General features: G+C 37.3%; 1 protein-coding gene and 1 long non-coding RNA gene across 6 annotated transcripts in view; one reads left to right on the top strand and one right to left on the bottom strand.

Annotated features, from left to right (window-relative positions):
* LOC145506181 (uncharacterized) overlaps positions 1–23,767 on the top strand; it is a 37,092-nt gene extending 13,325 nt beyond the window's left edge. The window contains exons 4-7 of the long non-coding RNA XR_014053604.1: positions 2,900–3,024; positions 11,011–11,124; positions 22,648–22,883; positions 23,683–23,767. This is a non-coding gene — a long non-coding RNA (uncharacterized LOC145506181). The remainder of the gene's footprint in view (positions 1–2,899; positions 3,025–11,010; positions 11,125–22,647; positions 22,884–23,682) is intronic.
* The window catches only part of LOC145506180 (uncharacterized), a 300,106-nt gene that overhangs the window by 70,641 nt on the left and 204,477 nt on the right, over positions 1–24,988 (bottom strand). Inside the window, exons 3-4 of one of the 5 annotated variants that reach the window (XR_014053601.1) lie at positions 2,132–2,330; positions 1,293–1,442 (exon numbers count right to left, since the gene is read on the bottom strand). The exons of 3 other annotated variants lie outside the window; for them this stretch is intronic. The gene's annotated coding sequence lies outside the window, so the exon portion shown is untranslated. Of the gene's footprint in view, positions 1–1,292; positions 1,446–2,131; positions 2,331–24,988 lie in introns of all 5 variants that reach the window. One more of the 5 variants, XR_014053595.1, reaches the window with a different exon arrangement.

The following is a 24,988-nucleotide window of genomic DNA, read 5'->3' as shown; positions in this document are numbered from 1 at the left end:
TCATTCCTTACTAGGTGACCAAGTTTCTTCAAAAAATATTCTATTAAAGATTTATTAAGTGCCTACATATGCCAAGCTCTATGCATGAGATCGGAGAAGGCAATGGCACCCCACTCCAGTACTCTTGCCTGGAAAATCCCATGGACAGAGGAGCCTGGTAGGCTATAGTCCATGGGGTCGCTAAGAGTGGGACACAACTGAGTGACTTTACTTTCACTTTTCCCTTTCATGCGCTGGAGAAGGAAATGGCAACCCACTCCAGAATTCTTGCCTGGAGCATCCCAGGGACGGCGGAGCCTGGTGGGCTGCCGTCTATGGGGTCGCACAGAGTCGGACACGACTGAAGCGACTTAGCAGCAGCAGCAGCAGCATGCATGAGATTATAAAAATATCTTATTTAGCCATCATAAAAATTATCTAATGTAATTATTTTAATTCATGGCTTTGGTTTTAATTCTACATAGTACTAACAGCTGAGTCAAGCAAAATAATGCCAGCTTGTATTATCCTTATTTTTTGTTCACATGGCTAATTATTGGATGTGCTGTGTGCTTAGCCACACAGTTGTGTCTGACTCTTTGTGACTCTTTGTGACTCTGTGATCTCATGGCTCCTCTGTCCATGGGGATTCTCCAGGCAAGAATACTGGAGTGGGTTGCCATGTCCTCCTCCAGGGAATCTTCCCAACCCGGGGATTGAACTCAGGTCTCCTGCATTGCTGGCAGATTCTTTAGTTTGGGAATCACCAGGGAATATATATTTTTTCAATATGTGCTGTTTTAAGAATCTCTATTAGAAGAGAATTAACTAAATCACTGGATGAGAAAAATAAATTATCAAGTAAGGGCAACATACTCTTTTATCGATTGCTGTTGGTCACTAGAAAGTACCTGAACTTTAGCCGAGACACCTATGAGACGAAGTGAATGAAGACCTGAGACCTTAGACCCCTGGCACTCCTATACCATGAGTTTGTCTTTTCATGGCAATGCATAGTCTAATTAGGTTAAGATCATTATTCTTAGGGTATACTGAAGTCATTACACCTTTTTTCCTAAATTTAAAGTGTTATTTACAGAGAAGAAAAAGAAGCAATATCTATAAATAGCTTGCTGAAAGTCTCTTGCCTATGAATTATTCTACCTCTTTTTTAGTTATGTTCTTAATTATAGATAGAAGAGAAGAAACCTGTCCTCTGTCCAAATATGGCAAAAAGAAGTTATAATCAAATGTCTCCACAGACTTTCACACTTTTCCTCAGGAAAAATCAATAAGTGATCAGAACACCCTACCCCTTTTGAACAGGTCACTGGATAAACTCTACAGGGTTCTGGCTCATACAAGGCTAAAAGCCTTTCTTCCCATCCTCAGCATTGATGGACTTGATTAGCTCTGGGGATCCATGTCACTCTGACGACTGAGAATTTCCACGTTTCTGTAGACTGCTGAAAGAAACATGGATTTTGTTTGGATACTGCAGGTTGTTAATATGATAAAGAATTAAATGCATATAAAAAATCTTTTGATCAGTCTGTCTTTGGATAAGCTGGTATTTTATCCCATTCTGATCAAAAGAATCAAAATAGGATCTGTTCATATAAGATAGCTCTCCAAATTTGAAAAATCCTACAACACACAATGACATAGATAAATTAAAAAGTAAAAATTTACCCATATAACCCAACAAATCTCACCAAAAATAAAAACCCACCAAACAACTTGTATAGAACAAAGAAGGGTGTTTGTACTCCATTGATGCAGACTATCTTGCCACAATCATTAAATTACCAAGGTTATTTTTCATTTCTCAATTTTGCATATGTAATATGGAGTGCATGAGAAGTTAACTTGAATAAAAAGCTTAATTCCAAATTTTCAAAACTCTGATATCATGTGTGGAACAAAAGATAATGATTAAGCAAATCATGCTCTCTTCTATTCAACAGGGCATAGGGAATAGTGGCCCCACTCCTCATCATGTGCTGAAGGCTGAAATTATTCACTACTTAGATCTACAAATCTTGTCCAGCATTCAAACAGCCTTGTCTTATACATACATGCACTTAATAAATATTTCTGGATGATGTTTAAAGTTCTTAAAATAAAGTGCTAAATAACAACAATCACAGACCTTGGCAGCATGCCCTGTTAGCACATCTTCAACTGTTATATGAGCAGACCTAAGCAAAAATTAGCCCATGAGGTCCTTCTAAACACTCTGCTAAAAATAAGCTTCTTCATCTCTCATTTCAATGTTCGTGAGGTCACAAGCATCTCATATACTCCAAGGGCTTGTCATGTCAGTCCCTTTGAACTCAAGAAGTTGGCATCTAAAGAAAAAAATGTCAATATTTAGATTCTAATGAATTCCAGGAAATAGGTTTTTCCCCTTAAGAACTGAAAAACACATGGCACTTTCAAATTACTGATTATGAGAACTCTAGGTATAAATCAGTATAGTATTAAAAATTTAGCAATGATTTTCTCTTCTGATTTTTTCTTAATTACCTGCTGTCACTTGCTCAAAGATTTAGATGCCCCAACACAGGCTTAACGCATATTTGTTAATACTGCTACAAATGACAAAGTGCATAATCAAAAAATTAGAAAAGCCCAGAGACATGCACATATCACAGTGTGTTTTGAGAGTTAACTTAAATAAAATAACCAGAGTACAAAACCAATTACATTATAAAATTCAAAATATTAGTCGCTAGCACTGTTATTCCCACCATATGCCTAAAAACTCATTTCTTGATGATCTATTTGCACTATTTAGACTTCCCAAAATATTTCTTTTCAGCAGTAAGTCAGAATCTTTTCTAAGTAGAACATTTTACCTTCTCTCCAATGTCTAAATGACTACGCCTGAATTAAACTTCTCTTCTTTTTTTCTTAGAACATGTCTTCATAGCTGGGACAGCTTGCAATATTAGCTCTCAACAACCTCTGCCAAATGCTAACCTGATCCTTTGGATGATAAGTAGACATCATTGGCACATCAGAACTTATGTATGGCCCCAGGTCAGAATCAAATTCAGTGTTCCAATGTCAAAGGCTTCCCCAAAAGAGAGCGAGAGTATATCATCTTACTTGTTCCAAATATGTCACTTTCTTTCATTAAAATGTCCTAAGTATTTAAGCACTTCATTTTCCATTATTAATGATCCATGATCCATCAGTCTCTGGGGCCTTTTACTAAACTAATCTGAATTGTTAGATGCCCTCATTTAATGGAACTCCCACAAGTCCAGAGCTGGTTGGAGAAAAAGTAAAATATCAATTCCACATTCTTATAAATATTCAGGTTCACATATTTTCATCCACAGTTCATTATGTTAATGTCAGCCATCATAATTTATTGACCATGTGAAAATATTTTAGCATGGAAAGTGGAGAAAATGAGTGAGAATAAATCATTCAAGAGTCTTCCATAAAGCCACAGTGCAGTCCAGAAGACCTTCATTTTTAATTTTGCATTCAAGTGCCAGTTGAGACAAATTGGTTAGCAGTTCATCATGGGAGCAATTCCAGAGCTCATTCATTTAGACTCTAAGGACTCTTCAGTGTCACCAAAGGCAGCCAACACATAGTTTGTGACCTCAGGAAGAACATAATACTTGAAGATTTGAAAAAGAAACTACAATGTATGCATCAGGCCTCAAAATCCATCATCTAATTTCCTCTATCTCCTTTCCACTGGGTAAAAAACATCTGTCAACACATTTCCCAATGGCTTATTATTCTTCCTAATATGGTTATTGAGTTTGACTCTCTACACCCCGATGGAGGAAAGTTGTTCTGACAAACCTTCATGTACCACGGTTTAACATAAGACATGCAAGGGTTAAAATCACTTACCCCTCACTCCCATCTCTATGAATTTACCAAAAGGTAAAACCATGCATTATTTTAAACAACATGGCTCTTTTACATAATCTTATATATTAGGAATTCACATTTCGAAAGTTCACTTTATTTTTTTTTCTAGAGAACAACATATGCTATGCTTACATTTGAAAGCAATCTCAGGAAAAGGGCCTGCATGTGAATGCAATTGGCTGCGAGTTCACATTTCCCTTACACAAAATTGTGAGCAAAACACATGTTTTTCCATCTAAGTTAGAAAATGGAAAATCATGCATCATTTTTTAGACTTTTGTGGCATGCAGTTTAAAATCAATGCATATTTCTTCATGCACATTTTCACAAATGTCAATATTGATACTATCCATCAGCTCTGATGTGCTCAATCTCTTCAGCACCTGGGGAACTTCTACTCTTAAAAATATTTTTTCCTTCTAACTTTTCAGTTTGATCCTGAGAATTTTAATTCTTTTTGACTAGTGATAAGTGAGAAACAGAACCCTCCCTCTTCATTTCCTGCTAAAGGAATAAGAACATATTTACATGTTCATCTTAATTCCAGGTAAATCAGAGAATGGCTGTTTCACTCACTACTATGCAACAATAAGCTCTTCAGTTCCTCACAAAACTCGAGTACAGAGAAACTAACTAGTCACTAACATGTTGTAGGCGACATCAGATAATGTAATATGAGCAGGAATGATCCAACCATTCATACATTGCAAATAAACCAGCAGAGATTGTTATTTTGTTAGAAAACTACTCCTTTATACTTGTGTTTAGTTTAAAAAAAGAGAGAGAAAGACTTTTTCTTAAAATTCTAGTTTTTTAAAGATAAAATGTGGCTAGAAGAGGGAAATTGCAGGCCTTCATTTTAGCATATGCATATAAGAATAAGGTTACTGGGAAGACAATCAGACTGGAAAGGACAGGGAAAAGGACAGGCCCCACAAGTTAAGTAATTTATTCAATGTAAGGAATGTCAGGATGCCAACCACAGATGTGTATGGAGAGTGACTTCTCTAAATTTATAAAGAAGGGGTAGAGGTAAGCAGGCCATACACTATTTGCTACAAGTACCTGGAGAGATGGGCAGAGTTTTATCTTTACTGCTTTCAGGTAAAGATTTCTTTAAAGTACATGATTCATTTTGAAATAGGATGGGCAGGGAAGCTTTCCACTGACCTGAGAAAATAAAGAAAGTTGGAACATTTTATTTACTTACTCAACATCTGAGTAATTTAAGAAGCAGTGGCTTTTAAAATCAACAGCAAAATTTTATTTTGTAATATGCTGTCAGCATCAATGTGCCTTTATCCAGCCATTTCTGCAATATCATTTCTCATGCCTTTTGCTAAGGCCAAATGTAATATTTCTAAGTTAAATGATGTTGAAGATATTAGCAAATAACATACCTTAGAGACATAAGTATTGTCTTGAGCCTACAGGGTCAAGGTAAGCCCTCTTGACCTATAAAATCTATCAAAACTTGGCTCCTTTTCTACTTCAGATTAAAGGATGAATGTACTTTCTTTTAACTCTAAGATAGCATAATGCATGCAAAATAAGTAAATAAATTTGATATTAAAATCTGTCATAACTAAAAGGACCCTAAAAGAATTAAATCTCAGTAGTGAGGCTTAAAAAATAGATTGCTATTTTAATAGCAATAGGTTTAAAAAATAAATATAAATATTTACCTCCAATGAACAGCTCAGTCATTCATCAGCATTTACTCTAGTTTTTAGAGCATGAAGTAAAATGAAGTTGGTGGTTAACTAGCATTTCAAATTATAAAATCAATGTTAAGCCCTTTTTGAGCATAAATATAGGGACTACAAATTTCAAATAGGATCAAGTACCTCTCCTTAACAATCCCTAAAGGGGTTCTTTTAACATGAAAACCTGTAACAACAACAAGATTAATCAAAATGCCTTGAATCCTTGCTATGGGGTGAGCACTAAACAGTTCACCAACATTTAATGTAAACATAAACAATCACAGTAAATTATAAGTCATGTGCAGGCCCACATTCAGTGTGTCTACTGATCAATCCTCACTAGCAACTGGTGGGGCCCTAAGTCTGGAGTGACCTTACATTCTAATTTTGTGTATGAGGAAATTTCTTTGTAATGGTGCTCCATTTATTCTCAGAAAAGTCACAACTTGGATCACACATCTTATGGGTGCATTACCTAAGCCCCAAATGGTTGATATGGTGTCTCTTAGCATGAATTCTCTTCTTTTCTTTTTTTAAATTGGAGGATAATGACTTTACAGTTTTGTGTTGGTTTCTGCCCTACAATGATACGAATTAGCTATAACTATACATATATTCCCTCCTTGTTGAGCCTCCCTCCCACTCCCACCCATGCCATCCTTCTAGGTCACTCCATAGAGCACCTGGCTGAGCTCCCTGTGCTATACAACAACTTCCTGCTAGTGATCTATTTGAATTCTCTTATTTTCTTGTTTTCCCTTGTTGGCCCATACTAGTCTGGCCCTCCTGGGTAACAATACTAATATACTTATAAATATTTATTCCTCTTCCTTAAAGGAATCAGCAAGTACGTCTTAGGCCTTATTTCAGTTACTAATTGCTATCACTGAGATGTGTGTAACCCAAATTCTTCCAGTTGTAAAAATGTGCAAATGTACTCTAAGCTTCCATGATCTGGGGCTACATTTACCAGCCTGAAAACTCTCCACCATCACTCAAAATAACTTCCCTCTATTTTTGCCTTCATTCACAATTCTCCCCCACCCTAGGGCATCAGAAGCAATATAAATTATATATAATTAAAACTGAATTCCAAGAATAAAGTACAAAGCTTTCCACCCAGGATACATTGCTGTGTGGATGAGGCCTTTGCTAGATACTTATTCATGTCCATGATGGACTAGCTACACCAGGGAGTCAGAAAAGATATTTGGAGGCTGATGTCATCTCTTGGACACTACCATTAAGATTTTTTGATAGAGAGGACCTGGATTTGAGCTGCTCAGGCCTAGTTCTTGGATACTGACTCAGGGACACTGAGTATGTTCACACATGATCCTAAATAGTCTCTCATACAATACCAGCCCAACCTCTGAAAACCTGTGGGTTTCAGGTTTCTCAGCAGAGCCCAGGAACCTTGGGCCAGACTGGACCTGTAATCACTGCAGGGAGAGAGGCCTCCATGTCTGAGAAGACCTGGGTGGTGGGAATGACAAAAGTTATTGCAATAAAGGTAGCAGCACAAAGGGAAAAGTCATGATGACAAATGCCACCAGCAAAGCTGGTAACTGTACCTGAAGCATTGGAGCTGGTCATTTCTGATGGGTTCTGACAGCGGCAATAACTGCTACAAAACACGACAGCCAGGGGTAGATAGAATGGGGATTACTGCAGCATGGGTAGCCAGAAGTCATCAACCTCCATTAGTGGTAGGAAGGTGGCATGTTTTGGGGAGTAAGGAAACTGGGGTTTGGAGCTGAAAACCACTATGTCAGACTCCTATTCTCGTAAGTCACCAAGGCTGGCGTGACCTGTAGAAATGAGGATAATTGGCAAATGATCTACTTCACTTACAGCTCTTGGGCAGACATAAGCTTTCTGACACTAAGAAGTAGCAAGAAAACCATTTCCGCAGCAGCCAAGAGAGTTGTATGTATCTATCTCATGATGGTTAAGCAACCACTCCCACAGCAGCCAAGACAGTTGTATGTATCTATCTCATGACGGTTAAGCAACCACTGAAGGGGAAAAAAAAAATCTCTTAAAAGCCTTTCCATAATGTCATTTAATATCCACACCAACACTGTAGGTTTTGTAATCAGGAAACTCATTGTATAGATGACTAAAATGGGTCCTGGAAAGACTGAAGTGATTTGCCTAAGTACACAAATAAGGAAATAGCTGAGAAGTGAACCCAGGTCTGACTAACTCCAAATCCAAGACTCTTTCCATCTAGATTCCGCTGCCTCCCTGGGTATCTGAGACCCACAATAGAAAGACTCACCACAGACGCCTAGCCTTACCCTCTGTCTACCTCCAGCCCCCTGCAGAGGCAAGCAGATGTCAAGCAAAATATCCATAGTTCTGGGCTCTGAAACTTTCCATTTCTGAAACTGAAATCCAAAAACTGAGAAGTTGCTGACATGGCTGCTGAGTCCTGCCAAGTCCCTTTCTCTGAGGGCAGTTTGGTGTAAAGAATGTTGATAATCACTGTAAATGGAGGAATATGACTCTCAGCCCAGGAAATGAGGCTAGTGCATAAGTAGTTTTGGCAGCAGCATCTACCCTGTGGTACGGGGAGGTACATGCTTTTCACATAGAAAATAAAAAATAAAAATAAGCAGATTGCCTGGAACTCTTCCAGCACCCCCATCTGACCCCCAGGCCTTATAACTCAGCATTCTCAGTCCCAAATGTGGTTTTCCCTGTTAAATGCTTGCAGAAACCAGGTGAGGTATTTGTTTCTCTAGTGGATAGTGATTATATCTCAGGGGTACTGGTGGTGTACTGGGGAGTGATGTGATTTTGGTTGCTGCAAGTCCAAAGGCAGAAATGAGGTTCTTTCAGGGGCAAACAGCATCAGCATTCTCACATGGAAGATGGATGTCCCAAAGAAAGCTAACCTTTTACAGAAAGGACAATGTAGTGTGAAATCTCTTTAAGCCCCTCACTGATGTCAAAGAATGGAGAGTTTGGAAAAATCACAAGCATGGGAGGTCAGGTCCCTCTTTCATTGGTAGGTAATTCTTTACATAACTGACATGAGGTGGTTTTCACTTCATCAACATGAATGAGGATTGACTTGTCCCTAAAACGTCATTACACTGAAGTTACAGGAATATTCCTAACAAGTGGGGATCCATTTCTAGTATTTCTTTTTTGTATCTTTTCATAGTTAAATCTGTGGAAAAAGGAAATACTTTTCCATATGGGTACTAAAATTTATCAAGCATGTATTCTGTTCTGTTATCTATGCTGGGCTTTTAAATGTATTTTCTCAGTTATTCTTTACAAAATACTTACAAAGTATTTTACAAATAATAGCTGATATTTATTAAGCAGCTACTCTTCCTCATTTGGGGTTGCTTATGTATATATTAATTAACTTAATCCTCCATAAAGTAATATGATTTTCTCCATTTTATAGACAGAAATGAGGGGAGAGCAATTATTAAGATATAATAATAGCCATTACTAAAAATTACTCTATGACAGGCACGGCTCTAAATATTTTTCATGTAAATATTAAATAACTCTTTGAAACAAGTACTATTGTTATACCCAGTTTACACATAAAGCATTTGGAGAGGTTAAGTAATTTGCCCCAAATTACACAGCCAGTGAGGATTAGGATTAAAATCCAGTCAGTTGGATTTTAGACACTTTCAATGTCTATCATTTTAACCTCTGAATAATATTTCCTCATAACTTAGTAAAGTAAGAGTCAGAGGAGTTCAATAACCCATCTAAGTTCACACAGTTATAAATAATAGATTGAACCCAGTCTCAGGATTTTATTCATTTGCTTTTGTTTCTTACTTCAAAGTGTTAATTATTCAGTCGTGTCCGACTCTTCAAGGCCCCCATGGACTGCGCCTGCCAGGCTCCTCTGTCCATGGAATTCTCCAGGCAAGAATACTGGAGGGGGATGACATTCCCTTCTCCAGGGGATCTTCCCAGCCCAGGGACTGAACCCAGGTCTTCTGCACTGCAGGCGGATTCTTCACTGTCTGAGCCACCAGGGAAGCCCCTTTTACTTCAAAGTCCATGCTTTTCCACTTCATCACTAGGCTGCCTTTCTAAGAAGTATTTCTTTGCCAATGAAATTTTACCACAAAGCCTACAATTCAAACTCTTAATTTTTAACATCCAAAGAGTTCTTTTGCATATATAATATGTACAAAAAATATGTACATAACATAACATGGAAAGGGGACATTTCTGTGCCTGAAAACATATTTTTTAGGCACATTGAAAGGCTGAGGATGGTACTTTGAAGTTAACAAAACTGCAAACTATTATGAAGAGTGAAAATAAAATTAACACTTTGGGGTCAGGCAGAGGTATTTTGAATTGAAATAGTTCTTTTTAATCTAAATTTCACTGACAGGATATGAAAAGAAAATGTTTTTTTTTTTAAGAAGCAATATTTCCTAAGTTACCTACACCACTGAATGGCCAAATATTTGATTCATCCTGAAGCAAATTTTCAAATGATTTAATCAGGTACATAAGCATGAATTCATGATGATGGCAAAACAAATGATCTGTTCTTATACATATTTGTATGCTCATATTCATCCCTTTCTAGTCCTGAGATAGATTCAGAAAAATATATCGATTTGTAGTTCTATAAAGACATTCTTAAATGAGACTTTTAAACCAAAGTAAGTGGATCACTTACACATTTTGTTCTGGCGTGAATCCAAAAGTCATTGTTTATTAGTGGAATTTCATTCTGAAGTATGCAATTCTGAAATACTATTTACATCTCTTAAAATTCTGATGAGACATTTTTGATATAACTTGTATTTCTTTATCATTTGCTTTTCAGTTTTTTCACATTACTGTGATGTGTATGCATGCTCAGTTGCTCAGTTATGTTCAACTCTGAGATCCCATGGATTATAGCCCACCAGGATCTTTGGTCCATAGGATTTTCCAGGCAAGAATCCTGGAGTGGGTAGCCATTCCCTTCTCCAGGGGATCTTCCTGACCCAGGGATCAAACCCACATCCCCTGCATTGGCACTGAGCCCCCCTGGAAGCCACTGTCTGTGATCAGTTGAAGTCAAATGGAAGGAGTAATTTCATACAGAATACATAAGCCATGCCGTCACCCTATCATGAAATAGATATAATGCATGATAGGGTGAGGGCATGGCTTATGTATCCTTATACAGTATATAATATATTGGCAAATATATATTAAATTACTGGATAGTCATTTGTTACTTGGAATTGGATTTGACTGAATACACTGTAATAGAAAAATCCAAAAATAACAGTGGAATAAACAAGATAGAAGGATATATCTTTTTCATGCTAAAAGAAGATTACATAGATAAGTAGTCCAAGAGTAGTATGATAGTTCATAATGTCGTCTTCTTCTGTCTTACTATTCTGTCATTTACAATGCATAGCCTCAGTATCTGCAGTGGTTGCCTGAACTCCTGCCATCATATCTGTATTCCAGGGAGCAGAAAGAAAGAATAGAGAACAGATTATCATGGATCCTCCTTCAAAGGTTTCCAGCAGTAAGTATAACAGAGAAAAAAATTCCTGCTCTCATAAGCTTGTATTATAGTGGAAGTGTTAGTCACTCAGTCACGTCCAACTCTTTTCGACCTCATGAACTGTAGCCTGCCAGATTCCTCTGTCCATGGAATTCTCCAGGCAAGATACTGGAGTGGGTGCCATTTCCTTCTAAAGGGGATCTTCCCTACCCAGGAATTGAACCCAGGTCTCCTGAATTGCAGGCAGATTCTTTACCATCTGAGCCACCAGGAAAGCCCAGTTATATTATAGTGGAAAAAGACAGAAAATACCCAGTGAAAGTAAGTAAAATATATTTATGTCAGAAGGTGGTAAGTGCAAAGAGAAAAATTATAAAGAAGGGAAGCAGGTTATAGACTATCAGGAGGATCAACTTTTAGGTGGGGCAAACAGAGAAGACCTCACTAAGAAGGAGGTAAGGTAGCAAGTTGTCCAATATTTGCACAAGAACATTCTGAGCAGAGAATAGCAAGTGCCAGAGTCCTCTGGCTGCTCTGTTGCAAACATACCAGGCATCAAGCAGGAAACACGTAGACAAATTAAACCAGAAGAGAGGTGATGATGTCTTGGACCAGAGTAGTAGCACTGGAAGTGTTGAAGAGTAGTCAAATTCTAGATAATTTCTGTAGATGGTGCATGACAAGATTTGCTCTGAGAAACTGGATGTGATTTATGAGTTAAAGAGAGAAATCAAGGATGGCTTCAATGTTTTCATCCAGAGAAAGTGTAAGGGTAGTGACATCATTTAATGAGATGGTGAAGACTAGATGAAAAAAAAGTCATTGGGAAGAAAATCCCAGAGACTAGGGAGTCTAGAAAATTTTGAACTTCTCTGGTGGTGGTTTAGTCACTAAGTCGTGTCCGACTCTTGCGACCCCATGGACTGTAGCCCTGCCAGGCTCCTCTATCCATGGGATTCTCTAGGCAAGAATACCGAAGTGGGTTGCCATTTCCTTCTCCAGGGGATCTTCCCGACCCAGAGATCAAACCTGGGTCTCCTGCGTTGCAGGCAGTCTTTACCAACTGAGCTATGAGGGAACTTCTCTACTGATATGCTAACTTTTCTCTAAAGCTTCTTGTCAAGTCTAGTACTTAGATCCATTCACTGTGCCCATACTTTAGGGGGCCATAGCATGGCCCTCTCCTGGCCACACTCTTTGTCATAATATGAGGTTTCCATAGTGTGAGGCTTCCATGGAACCAAATGATGCATCATTCGGCTTCTTCTTCTAGATCCTTCTTCATGTAAGATTTTGAGATTTGGTGTCAAATGCTCCAAATCCATTCCCATGGTCTATATAGATGTCCATCTTTCTAAGATCAGGCCAGATTATTAACACATATACTTTCAGGCCAAGTGCATAGCTGAGGGATGGCTGAATGTGGAGTAGGAAGGGTTATGGATTGAGTTTGGGGTGAGGACCCACACACGTCTGGGCTAGGCCCTTTGCAGAGTGGGACAGAACCAGCGTGGGAAGAGAATGAGGGCAAGCCACAGGCTAGTGGCTTTCTCCACTCTGCCACATTTTGGTGTGCAATTCTGAAGGGTCAGAGCTCTAAATTTAATGCCAGCCTTACAGGTCACTATAAAAGTACATTTATTGAGATAAGAAGACAATATATATTTTAACAACAGTTTGATGGCTTGACTTAAATATCTAGCTATATTTATGTGATCTTCCTTAGTGCTCAATGGTAAAGAATCCACCTGCCAATGCAGGAGACACAGGTTCCATTCCTGGGTCAGGACGATCCCCTAGAGAAAGAAAGAGCAACCCACTGGAGTACTCTTGCCTGGGAAATCCCATCAACAGAGGAACCTGGTGGGCTATGGTCCATGGGGTCCCAAAAGAGTCAGACACGACTTAGCAACTAAACAACAAGCATATGGGCCTCCATGTATATACTCTCATTTGAGGCCCTGAAAATTGTAGACTTTTGCCTACATTGTTGAACATGCTGATATTAGTATCAGACATATTTATTTTCAGAGATGGAACCCTGAGAAGTCCAGTCAGGACTGCATCACTGTTCATAATGTCATAACTTCCTTCTTCTCTGATAACAGACATAGATTTATTTTTTTTCAGACGAGACTCTAAAAGGAGTCCTCTCTGTATGTATTCCCATAGTCCTTAGCTCAGGGTTGAGAACCCGTGCTAAGTGTTGGAAAACTACTGATCCTCCCTATTCTCAGTTTCCACACCTTTAAAAGGAGGCCAACGGGAAGATCCCCTGGAGAAGGGAAAGGCTGCCCATTCCAGTATTCTGGCCTGGAGAATTCCATGGTTTATCCATGGGGTTGCAATGAGTCAGACACGACTGAGCGACTTTCACTTACTTATTTAGAAGGTTTCTGTGAGGAAAAAAATAAGTAAAATAATAAAATAAATAAGTAAAATGCTAGGCATACTGCCTCACACACAATAAGCACTTATGTGATTATTGTTCTATTCTCAGGAAACAGTATCTTACATTTTTATGCACTTTTAAATTCTAGAAAAATATAAATAAGTGCAGAAGCAAAGGAAGGATTTATTTAAGTGTCTTTCTAATGCCAACTGAATTCTCTCTCCTTTGAAAATCTGGAAGAAAATTTAGACGGAGCTCAGTAACTCTTGTATTCCGTTTCAGGGGCTAGTGCTTTGCTTACTTTTGGAGTCAAATACAGAATTCCCATTAGTGTTGATGGTAATTATCTCTGCAAAACAAAGCATGATGAGTGGAGACCCGCTGAGGAATTACTTTAATGACTTTGAACTTTAAGAAAGAAACTTAAAAAGCTACACACGATGACAACCTCAAGGCCTGAACTGCTGGCTGCCTCCCTAACTACTATTTTCAACTGGTGGTTCCGAGCAGGTCACTTCTGGGGCCCTGTTATTCTTTGTGACCAAACAGTTAGAGGTACATTTCAGAGAAAGTGCCTCAAGTTAGGAACTCAGCATTTGATGGTTCATACAGTACAGACTCCTTGCCTACTATAAAATGCCCCAGATATCAACTCAAAAGCCAATCTAGGGACTTCCTTGATGGTCCAGTGGCTAAGACTCCATGTTCCCAATGCAGGGGGCCTGGGTTGTTCCCTGGTCAGAGAACTTGATCCCACATACCACACGAAGACCTAGTGTGGTCAAATAAATAAAAATATGTTTTAAGAAACTCAATCTATATCATAGTGTAGTAGTAGTGGTAGTTAGTGGTCGTAGTAGAAATTGTAATATAGCACCCACCTTATATTACTATTATGTATTTCTGATCACTGATCTAAACTGAGGTTTCAACCCTAATTAGCATTTTTAGTATGGTCTTACTTGTTTCTGTTGTGACCTCATTCTCTTACCATAAAACTATTTCTATCTTCTCTATTGCTCAGAGTCTTCATTGAACTATACTGGGAAACAAACTACACAGTTGTGAAAACAAATTTCTGATCTATTAAGTTAAATTTTGCTATATAAAAACTCTTGTTAAAATTTAAAAAATAGAACTACCATTTGATCCATCAATCCCACTTCTGGTATTATGATACTTCTGGGTATATGTTCAAAAGAACTGAAAGAGAGTTCCAAAGATATTTGAACATCTATATTCATAACTACACTATTCACAATACTCAAGATGTGGGAGCAACCCAAAAGTCAATGGACAGATAAATGGATAAACAAAATGTGGCATGTATATACAATGAAATATTATTCAGCCTTAAAAAATAAGGAATTCTGTCATATGCTACAACATAGATAAATCTTGAGGACATTGTGTAAAGCGAAATAAGCCAGCCACAAAAAAAAAACCCCAAAACCCAAAAATGATGAATTATTCCCTCATTGTCGTTGTTGCTCAGTCACTCAGTCATGTCCAGCTCTTTGAGACCCTATGCACTGTAGTCTAATAGGCTCCTCTGTCCGTGGGATTTTTCAGGCAAAAATACTACAGTAGGTTGCCATTTCCTCTTCCAGAGGATCTTCCCGACCAGGGACCAAACCAGAGTCTCCTGTGAATCCTGCATTGCAGACTGATTCTTTGCTGCTGAGCCATCGGGGAAGCCTATTCCACTCGTATGAGGTATCTAAAGTAGTCTAATTCATAGAAACAGAAAGTTGAATGGTGGTTACAAGAGACAGGTAGAAAAGGGAAATTGTTTGTTTAATGGGTATAGAATTTCAGATTTGCAAGATGAAAGAGTTCTGGAGATTGTTTCACAACAATATAAATATACCTAACACTACTGAACTATATGCTTACAAATGGTGAAGACGGTGATTTTTACATATTTTTAACACAATAAAAAGATCCAAAAAACAAACACACAAACAAAAAAAACCCTTTTTTTCTTTGGTTATAGTTGTTCAACAAATGTGCTTATATGCTTACTACATAACATACAGTGTTCAGATTTAGTATTTTGGCAGTATTTATTTAGCAAATAACACTAGAGAGTTGGTAATGTATAATAAATGTATTATAATGTACAATAAAATTTAGAAACATAGCAACATATTTCTGAGGCCTATCCCCTAAAAAATACATGAAAAAGGAATGTTCTCAATTGCTGGGAAAATTCTGTGTCAATTTCTTCTTGCCTTTACGCACACTTTAAACATCCCACTTTAAACAATTTTCTTGACTGCAAGGCCAATGCATCTACAAGCATCAACAACACAGGAAGAGGAACTTAAAATAGCTTGATAGGCATTGCTTGGCCTAAGATCACTCAGACAAATTCTAGGAAGACCAATTTGGTGTTTCATAGTGGTAGTGGTTTAGTCTCTAAGTCATGTCTGATTCTTTGTGACCCCATGGACTGTAGCCCACCAGGCTCCTCTGTCCATAAGACTCTCCAGGCAAGAATACTGGAGTGGGCTGCCATTTCCTCCTCCAGGGGGATCTTTCCAACCCAGGGATTGAACCTGAGTCTCCTGCTTACCACTGAGTCACCCGGGAAGCCCTCAATTTTGTGTTTATCTATGTACAAAAGCAGATGCATTCCTGAAAAATTGTTTTAAATGCAAAATTATGAATGGCAAAGAATTTTCTCACTTACATTTAAAAATTGTAAAGTCATTTTTATGGAAAAGCATCCTGAAACATAAGTAGTGTTCTAATTACATTTACATGTGCAGTGTTTCAAAATTGCATCTATTCCATTGACAAAGTTCTTGGCAAAGGGGAGAGAGTGAGACATATGGAGAGAGTAACATGGAAATTTATAATACTATATGTAAAATAGATAGCCTAATGGGAATTTGCTGTATGACTCAGGGAACTCAAACAGAGCTCTGTGACAATCTAGAAGGGTGGGATGAGGAGGAAGATGGAGGGGAGGTTCGCGAGGGAAGGGACACACATGTACTTATGACTGATTCTTGTTGATGTATGACAGAAAACCACAAAACTCTGGAAAGCAAATATTCTTAAATTAAAAAAATAAAGTGGAAAAAAAAGGCACTAACTTAGATGTTCTATTAGCAAATATTTTGCCATGTGACCTGCAAAACCCCTGGCAGAACTAAAGAGTCACCAATGAAGCCAAAGACACTCAAAATTCCTTAGCTTGGAATTGAAATATTTTCACAAAACTTTTTTTTAACTGTTGTTGCTTTTCTTTTTCCTTTCTTTTTCTCTCCATCCTATGAAGATGGAATAAACCAGGAGTTGGCAAATATTTTCTTAATGGGACAGATAGTAAATATTTTAGGCTTTGCAAGACATAGTCTCTGTTGTAACTATTCAATTCTGCCCTTGTAGCAGTAAACTAGACATCAACAATAAGTAAATAAATAGGTATGGTTGTGTTCCAATAAGTCTTTACTTACAAAAAGAGGTGGCAAGCTGTATTTGGCTGGTAAAGCTGCAGTTTGCTGACCCCTGTTTTAACTCATAGTCAGGAATTTGGATTTTATTCTAACAGAATTACATACTATTGTGTAGTTTTAAAATAGAGAACCAAAATAATCTTACTCAGGCATTTTAAAATATCACTTTGGTTACTATATAGAGAATGGATGAACAGGAGAAGCAAAAATGGGAACAGGAGGCTGGTGTAATGGTCCAGATAATATATGAAGGTGGCTTGAACTAAAGCAGTGAAAGTAAAGGTGAAATGTAGCTGAATTCCAGGCACAGGCCTTAACTGGAGCTACAATTTTGGAGTCGATAGCATATTGATGGTATTTAAAACCATAGAACTGGGTGAGATTACCCAGAGAAAAGGTGTAGGTTAAAAGTTTAGATAGAGAAAATAGCCAAAGACTGAACTCTGAGGGATTCTCACATCTAAATGTGAGGAGGGAAAAAATGAATCCCAGAGGTTCCATAGATGGGTGCACAGACCACGGTGAAAGAAGGAAAGGCAGAGCTCATGATCCATAAACTGGTAGACTAGTAGATCTGGTGGTAGGAGAAATATAGAAGTTCTTTTCTGATTGCTTCTATACGCTCAGTGATATTTTAAGTAAAATTATTACTGGTCAGAGAGGTAGAAGCAGAACATTTGCGAAAAAAGAAGACAAGATATAAAATGACCATTGTGAAAAGCAGGAAAGTGCTTTTACCAGGGCACTCTTTTACTGTTGGCACTAGTGAATACTCACTTGAATTTTTTTAATGTAAATTCTAAAGAAAATCCATGGGCATGGTTATATGATTTTCTCAAGAATCATGCAGTTGCTCCAGTACAGGAAATGATTTGGCTGATAGTTGGGTTTAACCAGAATTGGATTATTTTTTAGGTAAATATGATAAACAGAGAGAGGAGAAAGGGGGTTGATTCTGTTCTTCACACTTTCTCTCTTAAAACTTCCAGAAATAATATGTTATGAAAAAATGATTATGGATGATCACTTGATAACAGTTATGTCCTTAAAACTGACCAACAAGACTCATCAGTTAATATCTATTATTTCACACAAGCTAACTTTCAAAATTGGGAAAGGAGTATGACAAGGTTGTATATTGCAACCCTGCTTGTTTAACTTATATGCTGATTACATCATTCAAAATGCTGGGCTGGATGAATCACATGCTGGAATCAAGATTGCTGGGAGAAATATCAACAACCTCAGATATGCAGATGATACTACACTAGGGGCATAAAGCGAAGAGAAACTCAAGAGCCTCTCGATGAATATGAAAGAGGAAAGTGAAAAACATGGCTTAAAATTTAACATTCAAAATATGAAGATCATGGTATCCAGTCCCATCGCTTCACGGAAAATAGGTGGAGAAAAACAGAAACAGTGACAGGTTTATTTTCTTGGGCTCCAAAATCACTGCAGACAGTGATTACATTTAGGAAATTAAAAGATACTTGCTTCTTAGAAAAAAAGGTATGATAAATGTAGACATCATATAAAAAAGAAGAGACATCATTTTGCCAACAAAGGTCCATATAGTCAAAGCTATGGTTTTTCCAGTAGTCATGTATGGATGTGAGAGGTGGATCACAAAGACGACTGAATGCCAAAAAGTTGATGCTCTCAAATTGTGGTGCTGGAGAAGATTCTTGAGAGTCCTCTGGACAGCAAGGAGTTCAAACCAGTCAATCCTAAAGGAAGTCAACCCCGAATATTCATTGGAGGGGCTGATGCTGAACCTGAAGCTCCAATACTTTGGCCACGTGATGGGAAGTATCCATCAATTCATTGGAAAAGAACGTGATGCTCAGAAAGATTGAGGGCAGGAGGAGGTGGGTGGGGGGACAGAGGATGAGATGGTTGGATGGCACCACCAAATCAATGGACATGAGTTTAAGTAAACTCCAGGAGATGGTGAAGGACATGGAAGCCTGGTGTGCTGCAGTCCATGGGGTCACAAAAAGTCAGACAAAACTGAGCAACTGAACAACAACAACTTTCAGGCATTGCTCTAAAATTATAAGTCATTGTTAAATATATTCATGCTGCTATTCTCCCTGGTGTACCCATATAGACAGGATAACAGGAGAAATAACAGGATTGCTAATCAACAGCTATTGCTGCTCAGTAGGATAACTGCCTGTTTCTTTGAGGTAGCTTCTAGGGTGCCCAAAATAATTTTTTTATACCACATAGGCTGCATATGATACACACACACATATCTATACACATATATTTAAACATCTTTACTGTATAATTGACATACAATAACCTCACATATTTAAAAGGTACAATCTGATAAGTTTTGACACACGTATGTGTAAAACCAGGATCACAATCAAAATACTGAATATATCCATCGCCTCAAAAATTTCCTGGTGCATCATTGTAATCTCTCAGTTCCATCACTTCCCAAGAAAGCATTCTTCTGCTTTCTGTCATTATAGATTAGTTTTAATTCTCTTAAGTTTTATATAAATGGAACCACATATTAATAATATGTACTTTTTGTCTGACTTTCACAGCATTTTTTGAGATTGATTCATGTTATTGCATGTATCAATAGTTCATTTCTACTGAGAGCAGTATTCTAATACATGGCTGTACCACTATTTCTTTATCCATTCACTTCTCGATGGGCATTTGGGCTGATTTTATCTGTGGACAAATATTATTATTTTTCTTGGGGAGAATGTATGAATGGAATAACTGGGCAATATGGTAAGTGTATTTTTAACTTGTAAAGAAACTGTCAAATTATCTGTCACAGCAGTTTTACATTCTTACCAGCAGTGTATAAGAGCTCCAGTTGTTCCATACACTTCCACTATGATATAGCCAGCCTTTCTTATATTAGAAATTTAAACATGTTGTGATGACATTCCATTGTAGTTTTAATATGCAATTTCATACTGACTAATAATGTTGAGTATTTTTCAGTAGTTGCCACCTGGATATCTTTTTGGTGAAGTGTCTGTTCAAGTCTTTTGCCCATTTGCTAATTTTGTTTTGTTTTTTAAATTGTTGAATGTTGAGAGTCCTTTATATATTCTGAATACAAGTCCCTTATTAGACAAATCATTTGCAAACATTGTCTTCCACGCTTTGGCTTATTGTCTCCAGTCTTTTTAAGGTTAAAATTGAGACCAGATTACTAGTTTGTTCTTTTATATTCATAGACTGTGTTTTGGGTGTCATATCTAAAAAAAAAAAAAATCTTTGACTAACTTAAGATCACAAAGTATTTTTCTTATGTTTTCTTCTAAAAATTTTATAGTTTTACATTGATCCATTTTGAGTTAATTTTTGTATATAATGTGATATATGTATCCAAGTTCTTTTACATACACATACACACAGATAAATATTCAATTGTTCCACTACTATTTGTTGAAAAGCCTATTATTTTCCACTTCACTGCTTTGCACCTTTATGAAAAAGCAGTTGCCCATATAAGTGTGGGCTTGTTTTATTTTTTTTCTTTCAAAATTTTGTCTATTCTATGTCCTTTTATTTCCACATGAATTTTGTAATCAATTTGTCAATTCTACAAAAATACCAAAAAAAATCCACTGAAATTTTGATTGGGATTTTTCTGTTACTGATATCTAATTTAATTCCACTGTAAGAGAACATGCTTTGTATGAACTAAATTGTTTAAATTTATTAAGATCTGTTTTCTAACTCAAATACAATGTATCTTGGTAAATATTCTGCATGCACTTGAAAACAATGTGCATTCTGCTGTTGTTTGATGGTGTCCTTGATAAATGTTAGTTAAGTTAAAGTTAGTTGTGAAGTGAAGTGAAGTCGCTCAGTCATGTCTGACTCTTTGCGACTCCATGGACTGTAGCCTGCCAGGCTCCTCCATCCATGGGATTTTCCAGGCAAGAATACTGGAGTGGGTCACTGTTTCCTTCTCCAAAGTTGGTTGTACTGTTGCTCAAATCTATAATATTCCTGTAGGTTTTCTATCAGTACTCTAGACTCTAATTAAGGATTTCCCTGTTTATTTAGTCTCGCAGTTCTATTAGTTTGTTTCACATATGTCACAGCTCTCTTACTAAGCATATAAACCTAATTGACTATATTTTCTAGATTAGTGGTCCCCAACCATTTTGGCACTAGATCTAGTGGAAGAGCATTTTTCCACAGACCCAGTTGTGGGGGCGAGTGATGGTTCAGGAGGTAATGACAGTGACACAGTTGACAGATTTTTAGCGAAACTGAGAAAAAAAGAGCTAAGACTGAAACTAACTAAAATAAAAAATGAATGAGGACAACCTTGTAGAAATAAAATGGGTTCTAAGGGATATCAAGGCCCTGATGAATGAAGCTTCATATCCAACATCACACATGTGGTGTTCAGGCTAAAATGAGAGGTTTTCTGACCTCAGTCCATGTTCTGTCCGTGATTCTATGCCACTGTGATGTCGCTGAGTTCAAAAGTTTCCAGTAGAGACTGAAACATGTCTTAATAATTATTTGAAATTTCCCAGGCAGAGGATCTTCCCTTTTAGCTCAAAATAATTTTCAAAATAAATATAATCAGTGGCCAACTGTGGCATTCCACTAGCCTTATTGAAATGGCACCAAAGACAATACACTGATGAGAACACTCATCAAGAGTGTTAAGTGTCAGTTCCAGAGCACTGTGAACTATTATCTCCTGCAAAAATAGTCGGTGGCCTTGCTTCTGGCTGCTGTTCTCTCTGACCGACATCATTTTTCTTCACAGTCAGGTCCTTTGGAGCTGATTAAAAAAAAAAAAAACTGAACCATATTTAAATTGGCCTTAGTAAAGAGAGATTTATAATGAAGAATTAAGGATATTCTCAAAACTCTAGGGCAAGAAATTCAGTTCATGCTTTATCAAGAATTCTCTGGAAGCCCATGATTTCTCACCTTCTCCACTTTGTACAGCTGTCTCCATTCTTCTTTTTTTTTTAATCAGGCATGTTCTGTCAGCGCTTGCTCATTAATATACGGAATCTAAACATTTCTGCTGCAAAACAGCAGCCTCAGTCCCCCTGAGTCCATAACCCAGGTAAAGTACTTATTGTAGAAAAATTGTGAAATTTTTAAAGAAAGTAAGTTATTGAAATTTCTAAAATAACTGAGTATAGAAATAATGCTCACTGTGAAAATTCCTTATATAGATGTAAAAGTGTAGAATTTCAAAAATTCTTCCACACTTTCTTATATTTACTTCACCTTAATCCCATAGAGGAGGCAGCCAGATGTCACTGATTCCATTTTACAGCTGGAAAAACAAACTCAGAGTCTTTAAGTGATTTACCCAAGCAGCACAGTCAGATCTCGAATCCAAGTTTCTTGGCTTCTAGGCCATTTGCTTGTTTAATACTCACATCCATAGCCACTGGCTTATGAAAGGAAAAAACAGTGGTGATGTTGGGGAGGTGATGACAGAGGCCAAAGAATAGGTGAACTGAGTAGCCACCTGACCATTTTAAAACTTGTTTCAGAGTTCTGTCATTCCATAACCTGATTGTTATTCATGGACCCAACTGTACCTTTCTTTTTTTCCCCCTGCTCTTCCATGTGAACGCATCAAATTATTTTAATCTGTGTTTTCAAATTTTACTTAATTTTTAACTTCCTGTAGTCTGATTCCTTTTCTGATAGTGAACCAGGAGTGACCTGAAAAAACTGGCAGAAAATAATGTGGATGATGATAACAATGACAATAGCAATTATGGAGGCCAGTCATCTATAGGATTAGAGTTTCTTTTGAAACTGAGGAACAGCATAAAAAAAATGTGAAGACAAATGTTAAATATCTGCCACTAGATGAAAGAATTCCTTATTCAGTGATTGATATGAAGTCTGAGGAACTAACTCCACGTGTTAGAACAGAAAATGTGAGTACAAAGGTATTATGCAAACAAAGAATAGCATTTCCATATGTATAAGTTTAACTAGGTCTGGCTGAAGTGAGCTCTGAGGCACCGTCTCCAGCACAGACAAGAGAATTTGGGATTCTTATCTAAAACATTCTGCATGCTTAGATCATTGTTTACATAAATGTAAGGTGGTAGTTTTCAGTAGGGTATCCCGAGTGAGAATCTGCTAGTGAAGAAAATGGGCATAAATTTTAAATGTTTCAAAGACACATATAAACAAACACAATGTTAATATGTGACGACAACATCAGGCCGCATCAATCAAAGCAGATAATATCTCCATGTAAGATTTCTTCTACCTAGAAGTATATGCCATCTGAGAACATTTGAGAACACTGAGGATTAAATCTTGAACAAACAAAGGTACCTTCAAAACTTAAAAAAAGAAATATCTATTCATATGGCTCATAGGCCCACCTTAAAAGAAAAATGTCTGTAGCATCTTAATTCCAATAGAAACTACAACTGATCCTGTTCACTAAGATGTTCACTTACACAGCTTTAACTAACCACTATAAATTAGATGTGTGCTTTGTACTCTTTATAAAATGACCACTGCATTGAATAATATCAATTATTATACTAATAATCAAGAAGGGAAAAAAATTAATTCCTCCTACTTGGGAAATGAATATTTTTACAGCAACTGCTGGCCTTCCTTTCATTTAGAGCTTTCACTTTAACTCTGCTTAAACTCTCCTCACTCCTGACCACCATTTCACCAAGTCTCTGTTCCCCTGTACTCATCTCTCCCCAGGCTGATTCACTGTGCCATAAGAGTTACAGGAAACAATGGAAGAAATAACCCAGCCAGCTATGAGGATAAAGGAAAAATGTTAGCCAACAGAAACTCAGTGTTTGAACCCTGAAACCTCAAGGTTTAGAATTTGGGAACACAAAACAAAATAAAACTATGGAAGAAAGCAGAGAACTGAACAGGTGAGTAGCAATAAAAGTAAGCATGGCCTTTTCCCTTATTTACCATGAGGATCTCTACTGGGTATGATCAAATCATTTACTCTCTTTGAAGTTAATTTCCTTATTTGCAAAAAGGAAATACTTAATCCTGTCTAATTCAGAGGGCTTTTGAAGGAATCAAATGTAAAAGTTTTTTCAGAATTTTTCTCAATAAAGTACTTTCTAAATATAAAACTACTTAAAACATTTTATTCCTGTTTATGGTCTCTTTTCTAATCCTCACTCTCCTGTTCTAACTTCTCATTAACCCCTTTTTATCTCTCTTATGTCTGTATTTAACTTTAAAATGTGAAAGACTTTTATTACAATTGACACATAGTTGAAATACCGCTTTGGCCTGAGGTAATATTTCAATTCACAAAAGTGGTAAGTTCTACACATGCTTACAAGCCCAGTGTCATATCTCTGTACCTAGGGCAGACTAAGCGCATCTTGTATATCCAATTAAGGGGGGATATAGTCTTAAAGTCCCTTCTCTTCTAGGTTTGGATGATGTTCAAAACCAACTAAAGATCCTCTGGTACTATGTAATGTACAGTAAAATCTGGGGAAAAAAGTGGAAATAATTATGGTTTTGTGAGGCCACTTTAAAAATACAAGCATCTTTTCTATTATTTTTCCTTTTCATTTAAATAACCCAGAAGTAATGAGACTTCCCAGGAATTAACTTGCTCATCCGACCAAATCTGGCTCAACATCCTGACAATGTCTGGTTAAAAGATGTGACCACCGCAAACACAGTTTCTCATCTCCAACACCATGTTTTACTCATTACCTGGCAGAGGTACAAGCCAAAATTCTCATAAACCTCCTGATTTCCCGTTCATAATTTGGGGAAGTAAACCATGGCCGAGAAACCACATGAAACTCCAACAAATGAATCTAAATAAATGATATCTCTGCAAATGAATCAGTGCTTACCCAAGTTCCATGCACTGCAGAGACAGGAATGGTCAATAAATACCAGACTCCCAATAACCACAACACACAGATTCAATCTCAGGGACAACTCCATCTCAGCTGCATGTAAAGAGAAAGCTGGTTCCTGGTTTTGGCTGGAAATGCACAGACTCAACAGTAGCCCT

This window comes from Giraffa tippelskirchi, chromosome 5, assembly GCF_054371585.1.
Source record: "Giraffa tippelskirchi isolate mGirTip1 chromosome 5, T2T-mGirTip1v1.2.pri, whole genome shotgun sequence".
NCBI lineage: Eukaryota > Metazoa > Chordata > Mammalia > Artiodactyla > Giraffidae > Giraffa > Giraffa tippelskirchi.
Note: the sequence above shows the minus strand (reverse complement) of the source record. Positions and strands in the feature narration are given on the sequence as shown.